The following is a 21,262-nucleotide window of genomic DNA, read 5'->3' as shown; positions in this document are numbered from 1 at the left end:
CCTGATCAGGTGTATCCCAGAACTTTCTGTAAATCTAGAAGTGATTGTTGGGCCTCTCCTGAGATATTTGTATCGTTGATAGCGACAGGTGAGGTGCCCTTATTTTAAAAAGGTGGTAAGGAGAGGCCATGGAACAAGAGAACAGTGAGCCTGAAGTCAGTGGCAGGCAAGTTGTTGGAAGGGATTCTGAGGGACAGGATATCCATCTATTTGGAAAGGTAAGGAATGATTAGGGAGTGTCGATGTGGCTTTGTACGTGCACAATTGTGTCTCACTAACTTGACTGAGTGTTTTGAAGTGACAAAGAAAATTGATGAAGCCAGGCGGTGAATGTTGTTTATGTGGACATTCAACAAGGTTCCACAAAGCAGACTGGTTAGCAGGGTTAGGTAACATGGAATGCAGGGAGAGCAAGCCATTTGGATACAAAACTGGCTTGAAGGTAGGAGACAGAGGGTGGTGATGGACGGTTGCTTTGCGGACTGGAGGCCTGTGGTCAGCAGTGTGCTACAAGGATCGATATTGGGTCCTTAAATAATTGACTTGGATGTGAATGTGTAAGGTATGGTCAGTAGGTTTACAGAAGGCACAAAAATTGGAGGTGTAGTGGACAGTGAAGAAGGTTAGTTTAGAATGCAACAGGATCTTTATCAGATGGGCCAATGGCGCAAGGAATGGCAGATGGAGTTCAATTTAGACAAATGTGAGCTGTTGGATTTCGGAAAGGCAAATCAGGGCAGGACCTGTACACTTAATGGTAAAGTCCTGGGTAGTGTTGCTGAACAAAGAGACGTTGGAGTGCAGGTTCATAGTTCCTTGAAAGTAGAGTGACAGGTAGGCGGGGTAGTGAATGCAGTGTTTGGTACACTCCCCGTTATTGGTCAATGCATTGAATGCAGCTGTTGTAACGTCATATTGTGGTTGTACAGGACATTGATTAATGCTCTTCTGGGATTCTGTTTTCAGTTCCAATCTCCCTGTTTTCGGAATGATGTTGTGAAACTTCAAAGGTTTCAGGAAAGGTTTGCAAGGACTTTGCCAGGGTTGGACGGGTTGAGCTATTGGGAAATGCTGAATAGGCTGGGACTATTTTCCCTGGAGAGTTAGAGACTGAGAGGTGACCTTCTAAATGTTTATAAAATCATGATGGACCTGGATAAGGTGAGCAGTCAGGGACTTTTTCCCAGGTTCTGTGGGTTCAGAACTAGAGGACACAGGCTTAAGATGAGAGGGAAAAGATATAAAAGGGATCATTTTTCTCAATGAACAGAGTTATCAGAATCTGGAACATTCCATCTGAAAAGGTGCTAGGATTCGAGTCCATAAGGAGTTTACAGGTTAACATTATGAATTGGGTGATTGGGACTAAATCTTACAGTTCCTACAAAGAAATGAAGTGCAATTTGGATCAATCTATGCTCCCTCTCAGGCCAAAAAAGACCCTGAGCTCCTGGTTGCCTGCCACTTTAACACGCGAGCGTGTTCCCTGGCCAACATCTGTCTCATGCTTAGGTGCAGTGATCCAGTGAAGCTTGTTGCAAGCTGGCAGAACACTCCAGAACATACCAAATGGACCATATTTCAAGGACTGCAATTTCCCCTCTCATGTGGTCAACCCCAATGCCCTCCAGTGTATCTCCTCCACTTCCGACACCACTGCCCTTGAGCTCCACCCCTCCAACCCTTAACTCTCACACATTGTTATCACATTGCCTGCCATTACACACTACCCACGATTAACCACTAATTGTCTCCGTTGACAGCTATTCCCCACCTACATCACTCCACGATTGGAGCTGCCAAACCTCTAGAATATCCTCCCTAACCCCCTCTGTCCTCCATTAAGATTGTTGGGCCTCTCCTGAGATATTTGTATCATTGATAGCGACAGGTGAGGTGCCATTATTTTTAAAAAGGTGGGAAGGAGAAGCCATGGAACAAGAGAACAGTGAGCCTGAAGTCAGTGGCAGGCAAGTTGTTGGAAGGGATTCTAAAGGACAGGATAAACGTGTATTCGGAAATGATTAGGGAGTGTTAAAGTGGCTTTGTTTGTGCAAAATCGTGTCTCACTAACTTGAGTGTGTTTTTTTTCTTGAAGAAGTGACAAAGATGATTGATGGCAGCCTGTGAACGTTGTCTCCATGGGAATTGAACAAGGTTCCACAAAACAGACTGGTTAGCAAGGTTAGATAACATGGAATGCTGGGAGAATGAGCTATTTAGATACAAAACTGGCTTGAAGGTAGGAGACAGAGAGTGGTGATGTAGGGTTGTTTTGTGGACTGGAGGCCTGTGAGCAGCAGTGTGCTGCAGCAATGGATATTGGGGCCTTCAATAAATGACTTGGATGTGAATATATGAGATATGGTCAGAAGGCACTAAAATTGGTGGTGTAGTGGGCAGTGTAGAAAGTTAGTTCAGAATACAACAGGATCTTGTTCAGATGGGCCATTGGAACGAAAAATGGCAGACTGAGTTCAATTTAGATAAATTTGAGCTATTGTATTTTGGAAAGGCAAATCAGGGCAGGACTTCTACACTTAATGGTAAAGTCCTTCGCAGTGTTGCTGAACAAACAGACCATGGAGTTCAGATTCATTGTTCGTTGAAAGTAGAGTCGCAGATAGGCAGACTAGTGAAGGTGGTGTTTGGTATGCTTATATTTATTGGTCGATGCATTGAATACAGAAGCTGGGACATCATATTGTGGCTGGACAGGACATTGATTAAGCCATTTCAGGAATTCTGTTTTAAGTTCAAAATCCCCTGTTCTGGGAAGGATGTTCTGAATCTTGAAAGAATTCAGACAAGATTGACAAAGACTTTGCCAGGGTTGGAGGATTTGGGCTACAGGGAGAGGCTGGGGGTAATTTCCCTGGAGAGTCAAAGACAGAGGTGACTTTATGGAGATTTATAAATCATGAGGGGCATGGATACGGTGAACAGCCAGGGTCTTCCCCCCCCCCCCCCCCCCCCCCAGGTGAGGTGGGTCCAAAACAAGAGCACGTGGGCTTAAGTTGAGAGGGCAAAGATTTAAAAGGGATCTAAGGGGCAACGTTTTCAAGCTGAGTGTGGTGTGTGTGTGGAATGAGCTGCCAGATGAAGTAGTGGAGACTGATACAATTACAACATTTGAAAGGCATCCATGAATGGGATGGGTTTTGAGGGATAGGGCCCAATAGCTGGCAAATGGGACTCCAGTAGTTTAGGATCCCGAGTTGGCATGAACGAATTGGACCGAAGGTCTGTTTCTGTGCTGTCCATCTCTATGACACTAATAAATTAAGATGTGTTCCTCTTTTGTGGAGAGCTAGCAGAAGCACAGATAATTAAGTTAAGCAGTGATTTGGACCAGGTGCAGATTTGTTTCCAAACAATTAATTTGCAGAGAGAGAGGAATTGTTAGCACGATCACAATTTTTCGTAACTACTTTCAGGTAACTGGCAAATAATGCAGAGTGAAAATGGGAACATTATTTCACTCAGTAAGTTCTGCGCACCTGGAATAGGCTGAACGGCAGCTGGACACAGATTCAGCAGATGTTCTCAAACAGATTTATAATTTTACTTTTTAAGGAAGGACTTAGTGGGCTTTGGGCAAGTGAGAGGGGAGTTGGGACAGATTTGCAGCATCTCCAGAGGGAGAGAGTACAGTCCCAATGGGCTGAATAGCCCCCAGCCCCTGTGCTCTGTGATACTGCCCCATTCACTATGAATGATGAAGCTCATCACTGGGCAGAGAGAGAGAGGATCCCACCACTTACCTCACAATGGGGCCCGGCTGATTGATCTCAAACAAGTACACTGTTTCGGAAAGCGTCGGAGGTCACCCTCTCAGGGGCATATCGCACTGACAAGCAAGGTACTGGGGTACAGAGACTGGCTCCAATGTAATGTGAGGTATATGAGGTGCCTGGTAATCGATGGTGATAGGAGATTCTCTGGTATAGGGCACAGACTGCCGTTTCTGCAGCTGACAGTGAGACATCAGAATGGGTGGTACCTCCCTGGTGCCAGGGACAAGGATGTCTCGGAGAGGGAGCAGAGTATTCTCAAAAGGGAGTATGATCAGTGGGAGCTCATTGTACATTAGTACCAATGACATCGGAAGAGGAAAGGATGAGGTCCTGACGAGAGAATATAGCAAATTATCCTGGAGGATTAAAAAGTAGGTCTTCGTGGGTAGTAATATCTGGATTACTCTTTGTGCCGCATGCTAGTGAGAGTAGGAACAGCAGGATAGAGCAGATGAATGTGTGGCTAAGGATCTGGTGCAGGGAGAAGGATTGCCATGTTTGGATCATTGGAATCTCTGCTGGGGTAGAATTGACGTGCATAAGAAGGATGGATTGTACCTGAATTGGAAGGTGTCTAATATCCAGGCAGGGAGATTTGCTAGTGCGACTCAGGAGGCATTAAACCAGTGAGGGAGTGGGGGGTAAACCTAAAGAGATAGTGAGAGAAGAGGTATGTCTGAGGCTGGTACAGTTGAGAAGTTAGACAGTCAAGGCAGGCAAGGGCAAGGCACAGAACGAGGAAGGACCGAGCAGTTTCACTGCATTTATTTCAGTGCAAGAGGCCCGACAGGGAAGGCAGATGAGCTGAGGATTTGGTTTTGAACATTGGACTGGGATATCATGAATATTACAGAAACGTGGCTCAGTGATGGATGGGTATAGATGCAATGGGAAGGATAGAAAGAGGGACGAGAGGAGGCAGAATGGCATTTTGGATTAGGGATACCTTTATGGTTGTGCTCAGGGAGGATATTATTGGGAGTATTTCCAGTGAAGTTATTTGGATGGACTGGGAAATATGAAAGGGATGATCACCTTGTTGTGGTTGTCTGCTTGGGTTTCGTCTGGTTGCTCTGGTTTCCTCCCACAGTCCAAAGATGTGTAGGATGGGTGGGTTATCCAGGCTGAATTGCCCATAGTGTTCAGGGATGTGCTGGCCAGGTGGATTGCTCATTGGAATTGCAACGTTATAGGGGTAGGGTAGAAGGCTCTGATGTTCAGTGTGGATGTGATGGGCTGAATGGCCCGCTTCCACGCTGTCTGGATTCTCTGATAATTCTACTAGCTTTAAAATAGTTACAGAAAATAATAGACCAGATCTAATAGGTAGCCTTCTAAATTGGACAATTTCGATGGCACAAGGTAAGAACTTGCAAAATTTGTTTGCGGGAAGTTATTTCCAGGGAAAGGGATGGCTGGAAAGGGGGAACATAAGAACATAAGGAAGAGGAGCAGGAGTAAGCAATCTGGCCCCTCAAGCCTGCTCTGCCATTCAGTAAGACCAGGGCTGATCTTTTCATGGCCTCAGCTCCACTTTCCTGCTCTTACTTGTAACCCTTAATTGCTTTCCTGTTCAGAAATCTACCTTTTGCCTTAAACACATTCAAGATGAAAGCCTCAGCTGCTTTACTCAGCAGCAAATTCCACAGATTCACAACCCTTTAGCTGCAGAAGTTCCTCCTGAACTCAGTCCTAAATCTCTCCACATACACCAACCCTCTCAACTCCAGGCCCAAACTAGTGACCCTCATCTGCACTCCCTCCAGTGCCAGTACATCCTTGCAGAAGTAAGGAGACCAAACCTGTACACAGTACTCCAGGTGTGGCCTCACCAGCACCCTATGCATTTTTTTAGAATAAGTGGCATCACGTTTGCAGCTTGCCAATCTGTCGGAACTGTCCCAGAGTCAATCAAATTTTAGTGAATAATCACATGAGCATTTGCTATTTTCCCCCGCCATCTCTGGGATGCATTCTATCAGGGCCAGGAGACCCATCTACCTTTGGGCTCTTAGCTTTTTCAACAGTACCTCTTTACTGAGAATGATTGATTGTTTTGATGTCCACATCTGTCAATGCCTCCATAGGCCTGTGATAATGTGAGTACAGACACAGTATTTTCCTGTTAAGGCCAAGGCTGGTAGGTGTAGAGAATGCTGCATGACTAGAGAAATTGAGGCTCTGGTCAAGAAAATGAAGGAGGGATATGGCAGGTATTGAGAGCTGTGTTTGTGTGACTCCCTCGAGGAGGAAAACTCTCGGGAAACCAGGAGAGCAAAAAGAGGACGTGAGATAGCTTGGGAAATTGGTTTCAGGAGAATCCAAAGAGATTCGACAAATATACTATGTACAAAAGAGTAACCAGGCAGAGAAGAGCAACCCTCAAAAATCAGTTAGGCTGTCTATGGAACCGCAGGCAGTGGGAGAGATTCTGTCAGTATTTCACATCAGTTTTTACTGAAAAATGATATGGAAGCTAGAGAGTTTGGAGAAATAAATAGTGATAACTTGGCAATTGTTCATATTACAGTAGAGGAGGTACTGGATGTCTTAAAAAGCAGAAAGTTGGATAAATCCCAGGAATCTGAGCAGGTGTATCCCAGAACTTTGTGGGAAGCCAGGGAAGTGATTGCTGGGCCCCTCGCTGAGATATTTGTATCATCGATTGCCACAGATAGGGTGCTGGAAGATGGGTGCCATTATTTGAGAAAGTTAAAAATCACACACCAGGTTATAGTCAAACAGGTTTAATTGGAAGTGTGCTTCCAATTAAACCGGTTGGACTATAACCTGGTGTTGTGTGATTTCTAACTTTGTACACCCCAGTCCAACACTGGCATCTCCAAATCATTATTTGAGAAAGATAGTAAGGAAAAGCCAGGGAACTATAGACCAGTGAGCCTGAAGTCAGTGGCAGGCAAGTTGTTGGAAGGGATTCTCAGGGACAGAATTTACATGTCATTGGGAAGGCAAGAAAAGATTAGGGATAGTCAGCATGGCTTTGTGCATGGAAGTCATTAACTTGGACTTGAGAAAGACACAAGGTTCCACATAACAGACTGGTTAGCAAGTTCAACACCATAGAATACAGGCGGAACTAGCTATTTGGATACAAAATTGACTGGAAGATCAAAGAGTCATAGATGTACAACACAGAAGCAGAGACCCTTCGGTCCAACCAGTACATGCTGACCAGATATCCCAACGCAATGTAGTCCCACCTGCTTGCACCCGGCTCATATCCTTCCTATTCTATACCCATCAAGATGCCTTATAAATGTTGCATTCGTCCAACCTCCACCACTTCCTCTGGCAGCTCATTCCATACACATACCACCCTCTGTGAAAACGTTGCCCTACAAGTCTCTTTAAAGTCTTTCCCCTCTCACCCTAAACCTATGCCCTCTAGTGCTGGGATCCACCACCCCAGGGAAGAGACTTTGTCTATTTATCCTATCCATGCCCCTCATGATTTTATATACCTCTATAAGCTCACCTCTCAGCTTCGGACGCTCCAGGGAAAATAGCCCCAGTCTATTCAAAATCTATTCAACCCCCAGCTGAGCTCAAATCCTCCAATCCTGGTAACTTTCTTGTAAATCTTTTCTGAACCCTTTCAAGTTTCACAACATCCTTCCAATAGGAAGGAGACCAGGTTTGTACGCAATATTCCAATAGTGACCTCACCAATGCCCTGTACAGCCACAACATGACCTCCCAACTCCTGTACTTAATGTTCTAACCATATGCCGCCTTCACTATCCTATCTACCTGCGGCTCCACTTTCAAGGAGCTATGAACCTGCACTCCAAGGTCTCTTTGTTCAGTAACACTCCTCAGGACCTTACCATTAAGTGTATAAGTCCTGCTAAGATTTGATTTCCCCAAATGCCACTCCTCAGCCCATTCACTCATCTGATCAAGATCCCGTTGTACTCTGAGGTAATTGTTTTCACTGTCCACTACACCTCCAACTTTGGTGTCATCTCACTAACTATGCCTGCTATGTTCACATCCAAGTCATTCATATAAATGACGAAAAGTAGTGGACCCAGCACCGACCCTTGTGGCACTCCACTGGTCACAGGCCTCCAGTCTGAAAATCAACCCTCCACCACCACCCTCTGTCTTCTGCCTTTGAGCGAGTTCTGGATCCCAATTGGCTAGTTCTCCCTGTATTCCATGAGCTCTAACCTTGCTGAGCAGTCAGTGTCTTGGTGAAGGGTGCTTTTAGGACTGGAAGCCTGTGGTGAGCAAAATGCTGTCAGGCTGGGTGCTGGGTCCACTGCTTTTTGTCATTTATATCAATGATTTCCATGTGAATATAGGAGCTATGGTTAGTAGGTTTACAATAGACACCAAAATTTGACGTGCAGTGGACAGTAAAGTTACCTCAGAGTACAATGAGACTCCGATCAAATGGGCTGAGGAGTGGCAGATGAAGTTTAATTTTGATGAATGTGAGGTTCTGCATTTTGGAAAAGCAAATCAGGGCCGGACTTCTACACTTAATGGGAAGGTCCTGGGCAGTGTTGCTGAACTAAGAGATCTTGGAGTGCAGGTTCATCGTTCCTTGAAAGTGGAATCATAGATAGGCAGGGTAATGAAGAAGGTGTTTAGTATTCTTGCCTTTATCGGTCAGTGCATTGAGTACAGGAGTTGTGACGTCATTTTGCGGCTGTACAGGACATAGAATTCCAGAAGTGACTGAATCAGCTTTCAGTCCTGGTCTCCCCACTATCGGAACGATATTGTGAAACTTGAAAGGATTCAGAAAATATGTTTCCAGGGTTGAGGGATTGAGCTATAGGGAGAGGCTGAATAGGCTGAGGCTGTTTTCACTGGAGAATCGGATGCTGAGGGGTGACCATAGAGGTTGATAAAATCGTGAGGGGCATGGATAGGGTAAACAGCCAGAGTCTTATTCCTGTTTAGGTGAGTCCAAAACTAGAAAGCATAGGCGTGAGGGAAAAGATTGAAAAGGGATATTAGGGGCAAAGTTTCAAGCTGAACGTGATACGTGTATGGAATAAGCTGCCAGAGGAAGTGTGGAGGTTGGTATAGTTACAACATTTAAAACACATCTCATTGGATATGTGATTGGAAAAGGTTTAGAAGGTTATGGGCCAAGTGCTGGCATATGGGACGAGATTAATTTAGGATATCTGGTTGGCCTGGACAAGTTGGACTGAAGGGTCTGTTTCTGTGCTGTACATCTCTATGGCACTAATAAATTAAAATTAAGATAGGTTTCTCTTTTATGGAGAGTTAGCAGAAGGTCAGACAATTCTCCTTGGAGCTGAGACGGTGAAGCAGTGATTTCGACCAGGAGTTGATTTGTTTCCAGGGCATTTCATTTACAGAGAGACAGAGTGAGAAATTTTTAACGTCACAATTTTTAGTAACTACTTTCAGGTAACTGGCAAATAATGCAGATTAAAAATGTGAAGATTATTTTACTCACTAAATTCTGAGCATCTGGAACAGTTTGAAAGACAGCTGGATGCAGATTTAGTAGCTATTGTCAAAACAAATTTGAAATTTAACTTTTTTAAGGAAGGATTTGGAGGGCTATGTCCAAATGGAAGTTGAGTTGGGACTGACTGGCACTATCTCCAGAGGGAGAGAGTACAGCCCCAATGGGCGGAATAGCCTCCAGCCCCTGTGCTCTGTGATACTGCCCAATTCACTGTGAATGATGAAGCTCATCCCAGGGCAGAGCCGTAGAGATGTACAGCATGAAAATAAACCCTTTGGTTAAACCAGTCCATGCCAACCAGATATCCCAACCTAATCTAGACCCATTTGCCAACACTTGGCACATATCACTCTATCCTATTCATATACCCATCCAGATGCCAAATTTGTATAATTGTAGCAACATCCTCCACTTCCCGACAGAAGATTCCATACACGCACCAACCTCAGTGGGAAAAACAATTGCCCCTCTGATCCATTTTAAATTCTTCCCCTCTCATGTTAAACCTATGCCCTCTCATTCTGGACTCCCCCACCCCAGGGAAACGACCTTGTCTATTTATCCTACCCATGCCCCTCCTGATTTTATAAACCTCTATGAGGTCACCCCTCAGCCTCTGATGCACCTGGGAGGATCCCACCACTCAGGTCACAATGGGGCCTGGCTGATTGACACAGCTTCAGACCAATAGGAGAGTTGGCGTGATCCTCCAGCCAATGGGAGTGAATGAGGGGTGGGTCCAGCAGGCCAACACATGACCATCAGCTTTGCAGGCGCAGTGTCACTGTGAGGGGGGACTGAATGTGAAGGAGTGGGAGAGACAGCAGATACTGGGAGAGAGATGGAGTTAGTGTGGACTGGGAGGGTTGATAAACACTGTTTCAGTCTGCTGGACCTGAATTAGATACTCCGGGGAAATTAGAACCAAAAGAACTGCGGAGGCTGTAAATCACACACAACAACTGAAAGTACTGGAAAAGCTCAGCAGATCTGGCAGCATCTGTGAAGAGAAATCGGTTCGCATTTTGGATTCGGTGACCCATCCTCAGGAGCTGGTGCTACTCGGAAAAAAATGTTGGTTTTTATGCAGAAGGTAGTGGTTAAGGAGTAAATGATGGGGGGATAGAGTCCAAAGAGAGAGATAGGAGCAGTTGGACAAAGGAATGGATAACGATTTGGCTGGGGGGGGGGGGGGGTGAATAGCTGTTTATGGGGACTGTTAGTGGCTAAACATAGGTAGTGTGTAATGGCAGGCTATGTAATAACAAGGCCTGGTATGTGGGGTAGGGGGCAAAGACACTAGGACGTGGGAGAGTTCAGACCTAAAATTATTGAATTTGATGTTGAAGCCAGAGGATTGCAGGATCCCCGACTGGGAGCTGAGGTGTTGTTCTTCCAGCTTGCGTTAAAGTGTGGCCTTTTTGCAGCCACAATGTAACTCATCAGTCACCATTTCCACCACTGCCACTCAGATGCTACCAGGTTCCTGTCTCCTCCACTAACAGCTTTCCACCCTCCCACCAGATCGTTATTCACTCCTTTGTCTTTACAAATGTTCCTGTCTCTCTTTGCACTCTGTCCCCACCTATTATTTACTCTTTACCCCTATCTCCTGTAGTCCAAAGATGTGCAGGTTCAGTGAATTGGCCCAGCTAAATTTCCCGTAGTGTTCATGGATGTGCATTAGTCCGGGGAAATGGAGAGTAATAGGGAGGGGAATGGGTCTGGGTGAAATGAACTTCGGAGGGTGGATGTGTAATTGTTGGGCCGAAGAGCCTGTTTCCACGCTATAGGGATTCTACTTTTCCCAGCTGTTTTCGGTTCTGATGAAGGGTCACAGAACCCGTGATGACCCTTGGTGTTTGCAGGAGGTGGAAAGGGGAGAGTGGCAGCAGAAACCAGATGAGATGTATCAGTGTAGACTGGGAGGGTTTAGTCATACTCTGTGCAGGTTGTTAATCTGAATTAGAAAATCTTGGTCCCACATTTGCAGCAAAGAGGAAAACAGCTGTGGGCCTCAGGCAGTGAGAGGTCCTGGGTTATGGCCGCCATCTTTATTTGGGGTAAGGTACAGCAAGGCGCATGCACATGTCCTCTTTTTTGGGGGGGTGGGGTGATTTCAAGAGGAGTGTTTACACATCAAACACATACCAAGAGAAGTGTTCGCCTTCACTATTCATCTTGCACTGATTGTGAGCTTTGTTTTGCGAATTCATTTTATAGGATATTAATTGAGAATAATTGAGACTGGGATCTCAAAAACAAGTTTCTACAGTCCACGGAATAATCACGATCTGAATATCATTGGCATTTAACTGTGGAACGAGAAAGGTTTGTTCAGTCTGAGAAAATATCACCAATAGTTTTGTCAAGCAAAAAGCAGAAAGATGTTCAAGTTCATGGTCAGATCACCCTTTGGGTATGTGTTCAATTCTTGGCCCTGCAGCTGTGGAAGGAGGTATTGGCCTGAGAGAGAGCACAGATTTATCCAAATGCCAGATTTAGTCCCAGTCACCCATTTCATGATGTTAACCTGTAAACCCTCTACTTCCAATTTCCTGCAAGCTTCTCATTGAATTTCCTTGTGGACTCAAATTCCAGCACCATTTCAGGTGGAACATTCCAGATTCTGACAACTGTCTGTTCATCCAGAAACTGCTGAAGTCCATGTTGACTCTGGGGTTGCAAAGGGCTGAACTGAAAGATGAGATGCTGTTCCTGAGCTCCCATTGAGATGCATTAGAACAGTACAGGAGGCCGAGGGCAGTGTAGGTGTGAGCAGACATTGAAAATGACAAGGCTGCACTGAGAGTGCTGCTTGGCTCAATGAGAGTGTTTTGGAGTTGGGTGTAAACAGAGTGAGGTGAGACTGGGAGAAGGTGAAGCTGAAACTCAAGTTTAGTTCAGGCCATTCAGTAATTCACGTGGTCCCAATGGGAACAGCCAATTTCTCAGTGATACCTGCGGAGTATTTAAGTTTTTAAAGTATGGCATATCTGCTGAAGTAAAGTTTTTTTTTTATTATAATGTACATGTTTGAAGTGAAGGAAGGTTGCGCACTCATTTAAATTTTCTTAATGGGAGTAACGAGATAAATGTAGAGAGATGTTGTGATATGGCACCTCAGACCCGTGGTGTGGTCCTCTTGTACAGTGTGGGAAATAAGGGACGCTTCCAGTGTGCCTGACGGCTATGTGTGCTGCAAGTGTGTTCATCTGCAGTTACTGGGAAACTGCTTTTCAGACCTGGAGCTGTGAGTGGACTCACTGTGGAGAATCTGAGAATGTTATGGACAGCATGTTTAGTGAGTTAGTCACACTGCAGGTGAGGGCTACACAGGCAGAAAGGGAATGGGTGACCATCAGATCAAGGAAAAGGCTCAGGAATGGGGTGCAGGGGTCCCCAGTGGTCATCCCCTTCTCATACAGATACTGTATCCCGCTTGGGATTCTGTAAGGGTGGGAATGGGTGGGGTGGCTTCTCGGGAAATCAGCACCAGCTAGGGTCATGCCACCACAGAGAGCTCCGCTGCAAAGAGCGGGAGGAAAGAGAGGAAACACGGCTCTCGTGACAGGGGATTCAATGCTCAGGGTTAGGGCGGGCACTGCTGTGACCATAGACATGAATCCAGGATGGTATGTTACCTCCATAAAGCTAGGATCCGCAATATCATGGAGCGGCTGCAGGACTTTCTGGAGCTGGAAGTTAAACAGCCCATGGTGGTGGAACACACAGATACCAACGACATCGCTAAACAGAGGGATGAGGGCCTGAAAGCTAGATATAGGGAGAGCAGAGATGCATTAAAATGTAGATCCTGAAATGTAATAAGGTCAGACTTACTCCCAGTGCCATGTGCTACTGAGAGCAGGAATAAGAGGGTAGATCAGCTGGATGTGTGGCTGGGGAAATGGTGTACCAGAGAAAGGTTTAGATTCTTCAGGCACTGGGACTGTTTCTGGGTGGGTCCTATACCAGCCTGACCGGTTACCCCTGGGCAGAGCTGAGACAAATCTGATGGGGGCTTTTGCAGTTCCATTGGTGAGGTTTTAACTAGTCTTGGCAGGGGGTTGGGAACTAAAGTGTCGGCTTAGATGGGTCAGATTCAGGTCAGGGAATGGGAGGTAGAATATTAGTGATGTAGTCAGCAGCTCAGAAAGCCAAAGAAAAGGAGGATTAAACAAGGATTGAGTCCCTCTTCAGCCATCAGTCCTGCCATCTCAGAAATGTGAGTCAACAAAATATGGAGCTGTATACATGTCTATGTGCTTCAGCAAAATGGTGGAAATCTGCAATAAGAACATAAATTGCTGGACATCCTCAGCAAGTCTGTCAGCATCTGAAATGGTGACAGATGCAGGAAACATTGCAGCCTGGAAGAAGTGTTTAGATGATCACACCAAGATGTTACATGGAGTGCCAGAACGTGGGACTAGAATAAATAGACGCTTGATGACCAGCATGGATACGATGGGGCAGGAAAATTGATGTTTCGGGTCAGGACTATTCATTCGGACTGACAAACTGTCCTGACCCAAAACATCAACTTTCCTGCCCCTCTGATGCTGCCTGACCTGCTGCACTTCCCCAGATCAACATTGTATAAACTCTGACTTCCAGCATCTGCAGCCCTTAATTATCTACACATCCCAGGACCCAGGCTGGTGCCCCTCCTTTACTCTCTCTCAGTAACCAGGAGAGTCTTCCTTGGGAAAGGGGAACAAAGGTACACGCAGTACTCCAGGTGTGGTCTCGCCAAGGCCCTTCCAGAAAGGGATCCCTGCTCCGGTACTCGAATCCTCTCACTAGGAAGGTCACACATCATTTACATTCTCCACTGCTTCCCACTCCTGCCTGCTTCTGAAAAGAGGGAATCTCAGAGAAACACGGAATAAAATGGGGTCAGAGTCTCTGGTATAAAACTGTTGAACACAATGCCCCCATCTTCTCCATATTGGTCATCAAGCGCACGTGCCTGGTGTAATCATCTGAACACTTCTTCCAGGCTGCAATGTTTCCTGCATCTGTCACCATTTCAGATGCTGCCAGACCTGCTGAGTAGCTCCAGCACTTTGTTTTCTCTGTTGTAGAGTACTGAAAGGGGGAATTTGTAGTTGAGAAATTCACATTGAATTTCATGTTCAGTTTTGATAGTTACTTGATCCGTGCCGATCTGGATATCATTGGCCTTTTCATCTGGAACGAAAGATGTGCATTCTGCCTGTGGACGAATATCTCAAATGTCAGCGTGACTGGAAAAAGTACTGAGACAGCGAAATCCATGTTAGCGTGGGGACTGTGGAGAGAGATTTCATTTGGTTTTTGAAAGTCTAAAACATCATGGCACATTTCCCAGGAACAGTTAAGCCCCAGATTGGTTTTGTATGAGGACAATTTACCATGAAACCAGAAAGACAAAAGGATTCTTGCATCATGGAAAAAGCTGTGAAAATGGAATTGTTGTAACGGAGTGAATTATCGATCATGGATTGTAATCCATTGGTGTTGTCACGTCGGTTCCAGCGCCGTGGGGAAACACTGGAAATGTGATGAGTGCAGTGTAGGTTTCAGTTATGAAACTGGAAAGGTGCAGAAGAAATTTACAAGGATGATGCCAGATCTCAGGGGTCTGAGTTACAGGGAGAGGTTAGACAAGCGAGGACTTTTTTGTTTATAGCAGAGGAAATCGAGGGGGAATATATTAAAGAAGTGTATAAGATCATGAGAGGCATGGGTAAGGTGAATGCACTCAGCCTTTTTCCCAGGGAATTCAGGATTGGAGGGTATCAGTTTAAGGTTAGAGGAGAAAGACTAAAAGGGAACCCTGAGAGGCAACTGTTCTACACAGAGGGTGGTATGTATATGGAATGAACTGCCAGTGGAAGTGGTTGAGGCGGGTCTGTTAACAACATCTAAAGGGCATTTGGACAAATACATGGATAGGAACGTTTCAGAAGCAGATGAGCCAAGTGCTTGGAAATAGGGTTAGCGTGGATGGACATTCTGATTGGCATGGGCCAGTTTGGGCCAAAGTGCCTGTCTCTGCTGTAGGATTCTATGACTTAAGTGCATTTGCTATTTCTCCCCCTAACTCTGTTGGTATCTTGGGATGTATTCCATCAGAGCAAAGAGACTTGTCTACCTTTAGCTCCATTAGGTTGCCCAGCTCTAACTCTTTCATGATAACGGTTATTTATAGGTCCTCACCTTCCTCAGTCTCCTTATCAATTCCTGGCATGTTCTTCATATCCTCCACTGTGAATTCTGACTGCTGTGTCCTCATATTCCTGAACCCTGCTGAGTAGGAATAAATAGGCACAGAACTCTGAGAGGTCTTCTTTGAGTCTTTATTGATGAGACATGGTAGTTACCTGGATATTTTACGTGCAAAATGCCTCCAGGCAGCATCAGGTAACTCCCCGCCTGTCCGGTGTACGGCTCCCATTCTTCTACCTTTGTGGTTTGTGACTTTGAATAGAGACTATCTCTCAGGATTATCTCAATGGCAACAGCAGTTAAAAAGTCTAGTTCTGTTCAGCACTTTGTGGTTAAACCACGCACCCCTCCCCCCACGCCCCTTTGGCTCCCTCAAGTGCCTGACAGGCGCTTCAGTTTCAGTGGGGCTGTCTATCAGGATTCTGATGTGGAGGAGCCGGGGTTGAGGTGGGATCAACAAAGTTAAAAACCACACATCACCAGGTTATAGTCCAACAGGTTTATTTGGACATACAAGTTTTTGGGGTGTGCTGTGAGTTTTAACGTGATCAGGATTATCTCTATGGTAACAGTTAAGTGCTTCAACAATTACAGAGGCCATATGTTCTCCAAACAATAGGTTCCCCTCCAATAGTGTAAACTGCTATTCTGTCCCTGCAGATAGCTACTCATTACATTTTATCCCGAATCCCATCAAGCTTTCTGTTGATCTTTGAAGTTTTTCTAATCTCCTGGTTTCTCCTTGGTTTTTACCAATTTGTATGCTTTCTATTTCAATTTGACAGACTCCATTATTTCCTTACCCACCCACGGCAGATTACTCCTTTTCCTACAGTCCTTCCTTTTCACTGATATATGTTTTTGCTGAGCAGTTTGAAAAATTCTTTGATATTCCTCCACTGTCTGTCAACTGTCCCACCCTAAAGTCTTTGCTTCCAGTCTATATTAGCCAACTCCTGCCTCATCCTATTGTCGTCTCCTTTGTTTAAGCACAGGATCTTGGGATTGGATTTAATCTTCCCGTTTTCCATCTGTGTTCTAAATTCAACCAGACTTCTCAAGTCTTTTATCAGATTACGTGGGGAGGCGGTGTTTTGGGTTTCATTGTCAGAGACCTTGGCTTTGTAGTAAAGTACAGGATAGATATTCCCAACAGAGTATTCTGGACGGTGTGAATGTCCTACACAGTCGAAAACCATAAATCACTGTGTCCCCTCAGTGTAAAATTGCAAAATCATTATCTCCTACTCGCTTCCTCACTATCTAAGTTTGGAATGCTAATCCATCTGAGTATCCTGCATTTTCTGAAGGTGGTGATTTTTGGATTCAGCTTTCCAATTATTACCGTAAGAAGATAAGCACTGCGCACAGGAGAGTCAATGCAGCCCTTCGAACCATCTCCACCATTTAATGCGCTGATGATTGAGCTCACCTTTCTCTCAGCTGGATTTTCCCGCCTGCTCTCTCTCACCCTTCAACTCATTGCAAATTAAACATCTGTATCTTTTCATTAAGGTTGCTCATTGCCCTGGCATCCACTGCATTTTGAATAGGGAATTCCACAAATTCAGAACACATTGAGATAGGTACATTCTTCCTCATGAGAATAGAATAGAGTCCCTATAGTGCAGAAACAGGGTATTCATCGATCGAGTCCACGCCAACCCTATGGTGAGCATCCCATTCGGACCCATCCATTCCCTGTAACCCTGCATTTCCTGTTGTTAATTGTCTAACTGGCACATCGTGGACCCTGTAGGCAATTTAGCATGGCCAATCTATCAAACTTGTGCATCTTTGGACTGTGGAAAGAAACCGGAACACCCAGCGGGAACCCACGCAGACATAGGGAGAATGTGTAAACTCCACACAGTCGCCTAAGGCTGGAATCAAACCCGGGTCTCTGACGCTGTGAGGCAGCAGTGCTAGCCACTGAGCCACCTCTCTTAAAATTTGCTGCCACTTATTAACCTCCCCACCCCACAATTGGCTGAATGTATATTCCTTACATCAGAAATCGAGTTTTCTAAGCGGATGTCTCAGTAAAACGCAGTGACAACCCACATGTCCTGTGTGTCTGAATGGGGATCGGATACACAACACCCTCCACCCCACACTTTTCATTCACTTTCCAGAAACAGGTCTCCAGAGGCTTCATGGGGACTATAACTCCCACAATCCCTGAGGCAGGGATCACATGTGTGCAGGGAAACCTGGTACTGTACATGTACAGAATGTGAATGGGTTTTGGAGCATGTGTTTTGGGTAACCAGCAGAAAGCATTCACACTGTGATTGGGTGGAGAAGGGGCACATCTGCTTATAGTATTGATCAGTTGGGGGGGGGGTCAAAGTGCCATCACACTCACGTGGAACCAAGTTCCATTCCCAACTTGTTGTAATGCTGGGAATCGACCTCTGAGAAACAAAGAAGGATCTGACCCATTCTCCCAGCCTCAAGGTTCCTCTTCTGTCCAGGATCTGCCATCTCCCTGTCTGTTTCCTTTTGTTTCATTCTGCTGTTACATTATTCACTTGCAGCAACTGAAGGGAAAGGAAGTGAACCCAGAAAGGGTGCAGAGTCTAACCAGGGACGGAAAGTGGTAGCATGGATCTGTTTATCAGTTACTCCATGAGAATGGGGAGGGTGTACATTAGGGGACAGCAGAGTCAGAATGGTGGGAGAGAGTAAGTGGGCTGGACGGTTGCAGCTTTGGGGAAACAAAGGGGAAAAATATTCCAGAGAAATTAGAATTATCTGTTCTGAATTTCTAATCTGGACATATTCCTTTATACAGGGTGTGAGATGGTGAAGATTTGCAGACTGGTGATTAAGTTTAACAATATTTGAAGAGCCAAAGATAGAGAATCACTGGGCCAAAATCCTGCAACACTCTCCCTCCCAGCATTGTCGGTCTATCTGCACCAAATGGACTGCGAGTGGTTCAAGACAGCAGCTCACTACCGTGTTCTCAAGGGTAACTAGAGATGAGGAATAAATGCTGGCTGAGTCAGTGATGCCCATATCCTGGAAATGGTATCTATCTCTAGTTGCTGAACCCCGGTTGATGTTACTGCAGGATGATGAGGAATGCTGAGTACATCCTCCAGTAGGCAGCACCATCACATTACCCCTGCCTACACCTACATAGTAACACCGCAACGCCACTGGAACAAAAGGCAGTGAAGCCAAAGGAGGACTTCGATATAGTTCTTCGAGGTAAAGTCATGAAAGGGGATTGGAACACAGCAGGGACAGGAGACTGAGCTGGATGGTCAGCTGTTTCCCATTGAATGGTGGAGCAGGATTGAAAGGCTGAATGGCCTCCTCCTGCTGCTATCTCCCAGGTGTGTATATAGTCATGGAGCCCGGGTCGGAAGGAGTAGGCAGGGCAGGGATTCTCCAGGAGATTGCACTTGCACAACAGTTTTCAGTGAGGGATGGTTTGATGGATTTTATGTAACATTTATCTTTAACACAAGGTTTGTACATTTTGGCTTTAAAATGTTGTAAAAGTTTTTTGCACAGCAAATAAAATTAAAGAAAATTAATTGAACTGTCTGAATATAACAGTTTTAAAGCTTTCAACCTCCTGTAAAACAAAATCCTGTCTATTCCCGGACACCATCACTTTCCAGTTACTCAAACCTCAGGGAAATATTGCCTCCCTGTCTGAGGTTTGATTTAACAGCTTTTCAGTTCTCGTTCAATGAGCTGTGAAGCGTTCTTTTTCCCCATTTCTCCGACCCAGAAATGTTATCACAGCAACCTTTCCACCATCAAAATCATCATTACGCCATTTTGCTTTTGGCTAACATATAATCACCAGCAGTGCAAAAGTGAGGACTGCAGATGCTGGAAACCAGAGCCTAGATCAGAGTGGTGCTGGAAAAGGGCTTTTGCCAAGACATTGATTTTCTGGCTCCTCGGATCATGCCTGACCTGCTTTGGTTTTCCAGCACCACTCTAATCTAGACATATAATCACCAGCAGTAAACCATTTGTGTTACCAATTGAATATTTATAAACAAAGCCCATTACTGGCCAAGCAAACCATTACAAGTGACAGAATGAGAAGGGACAAAATCGAGGTAGAGTTGTGGGGAGGGGGGCAATGGTGGAGATAAAGCACTGTATCCCCTGAGATGCCCACCTCTATCTGAAGGCATCGAGAGCACTGATGCATACCACATGTTCCTTCTCCAAGGACACCCTGCTGTGTAGCCTTTATCCTCAATCATAGAATAGAATCACGACAGTGTGGAAGGAGAGCATTGGCCCATCAAACCCCACCGACCAACTGAAGAACATCACGCCGAGAGCACTCTTACTGTAACACTGCATTTCCCATGGCTGATCTACCTAGTCTGCACAATCCTGGATCCTGTGGTCAATTTAGGACTGATCCTCCTGACCTGCACATCTTTGGACTGCGGGAGGAAACCAGAGCAGCTGGAGGGGACCCACACTATCATGGGGAGAATGTGGGAACTCCACACAGGCTGTTGGCCAAGGCTGGACTCCAAGGCTGTGAAGCAGCCGTGCTGCAATCACAATTTAAATCAAAACAGATGATCCCTGCTCCTTGTCACATTGCTGTTTGTGGACACTTACTGCCCAGAGAGGCATCCTGAGGTTCAGAAAGTGGCAATGTAAGTTCAGTCAACTCCAGCCCAGTTAATGTGGTTAACAACAACAACATCAATACTCCAACAGTGTCATCATGTACAAGGTCCACTCCTGACTCTGATGGATAGTAACATCAGAATGAGAATCCTGCAGTCCACACGGTGTAGGTGTATGACCACTTCCCTGTGAGCACTCACTGGTCTCTCAATCATGTTGAAGATGCAGCAAATCCCTTGTCACACAGAGGGGTGAACAGCTCCTACCCAGAGTAAACCCGCTGGAGTCTCTGGGGCAGGAATAATCACTGAATCCCTTCTCTCACACTAAGCATCTGAACGGTCTCTCCTCAGTGTGGGCTCCTTGGAGTCTCAGCAGGAGCGATGAATCACTGAATCCCTTCTCCCACACTGAGCATCTGAATGAGCTCTCCCGCGGTTTGGGCTCACTGGGTTCTCAGTGGGGCAGGATGAATGACTGAATCCCCTCTCACACACTGACCATCTGAATGGCCTCTCCCCTGTGTGGGCTCACTGGAGACTCCGCAGGTGCTGCATTTGAGTGAATCTCCCCCCACACAGGGAACAAGTGAATGACCTTTCCCCAGAGTGAGATCACTGGTGTTTAAGCAGGTCAGAGGACTGAGTGAATGCTTTCCCACACACTGAGCAGGTGAATGGCCTCTCTCCAGTGGGAATGCACTAATGTCTCCGCTGGTGAGAGATTTGAATGAATCCTTTCTCACACATGGAGCAGGTGAAGGGTCGAAATCCACTGTGCCATCTCTGGTGCCTCAGCAGATTGTAAGATGGAGTAAATCCCTTCCCATACGTGGGGCAGGTGAACGGCCTCTCCGCAGTGTGACTTTGTTGGTGTGTGTCCCACTGGGAGGGGTAAGTGAATTCCTAATTCTGATTGAGTACATCCTCCTATTTTGTCAGTTGTTATTGACAATCTCATTCCCCCGCACCAGAACCTGTTCCAGTGTGACAGAAACAGCAGAATGGACAGCTGCAGCTGGTCACTGGACACGAACAGTTCACTCTCCACCGATGCTGCCAGAACTACTGAATTTTTCCAGCAATTTCTGATTTTGTTTCTGATGTCCCAGCATTTGCAGATGTTTAGTTTTACAATACTCATC

General features: G+C 45.6%; 1 protein-coding gene across 10 annotated transcripts in view; it reads left to right on the top strand.

The window, feature by feature from the left end:
* LOC148135184 (uncharacterized) overlaps positions 1–21,262 on the top strand; it is a 275,374-nt gene that overhangs the window by 26,012 nt on the left and 228,100 nt on the right. For 5 of the 10 annotated variants that reach the window (XR_015755435.1, XR_015755436.1, XR_015755437.1 and 2 more), the window contains one exon: positions 18,290–19,048. The exons of 4 other annotated variants lie outside the window; for them this stretch is intronic. The gene's annotated coding sequence lies outside the window, so the exon portion shown is untranslated. Of the gene's footprint in view, positions 1–11,499; positions 11,608–18,289; positions 19,049–21,262 lie in introns of those variants that run through there. One more of the 10 variants, XR_015755440.1, reaches the window with a different exon arrangement.

The sequence above is a fragment of the Chiloscyllium plagiosum genome, unplaced genomic scaffold (genome assembly GCF_037043375.1).
Source record: "Chiloscyllium plagiosum isolate Xiang-an unplaced genomic scaffold, Cpla_swu_hap1 HiC_scaffold_51, whole genome shotgun sequence".
NCBI lineage: Eukaryota > Metazoa > Chordata > Chondrichthyes > Orectolobiformes > Hemiscylliidae > Chiloscyllium > Chiloscyllium plagiosum.
Note: the sequence above shows the minus strand (reverse complement) of the source record. Positions and strands in the feature narration are given on the sequence as shown.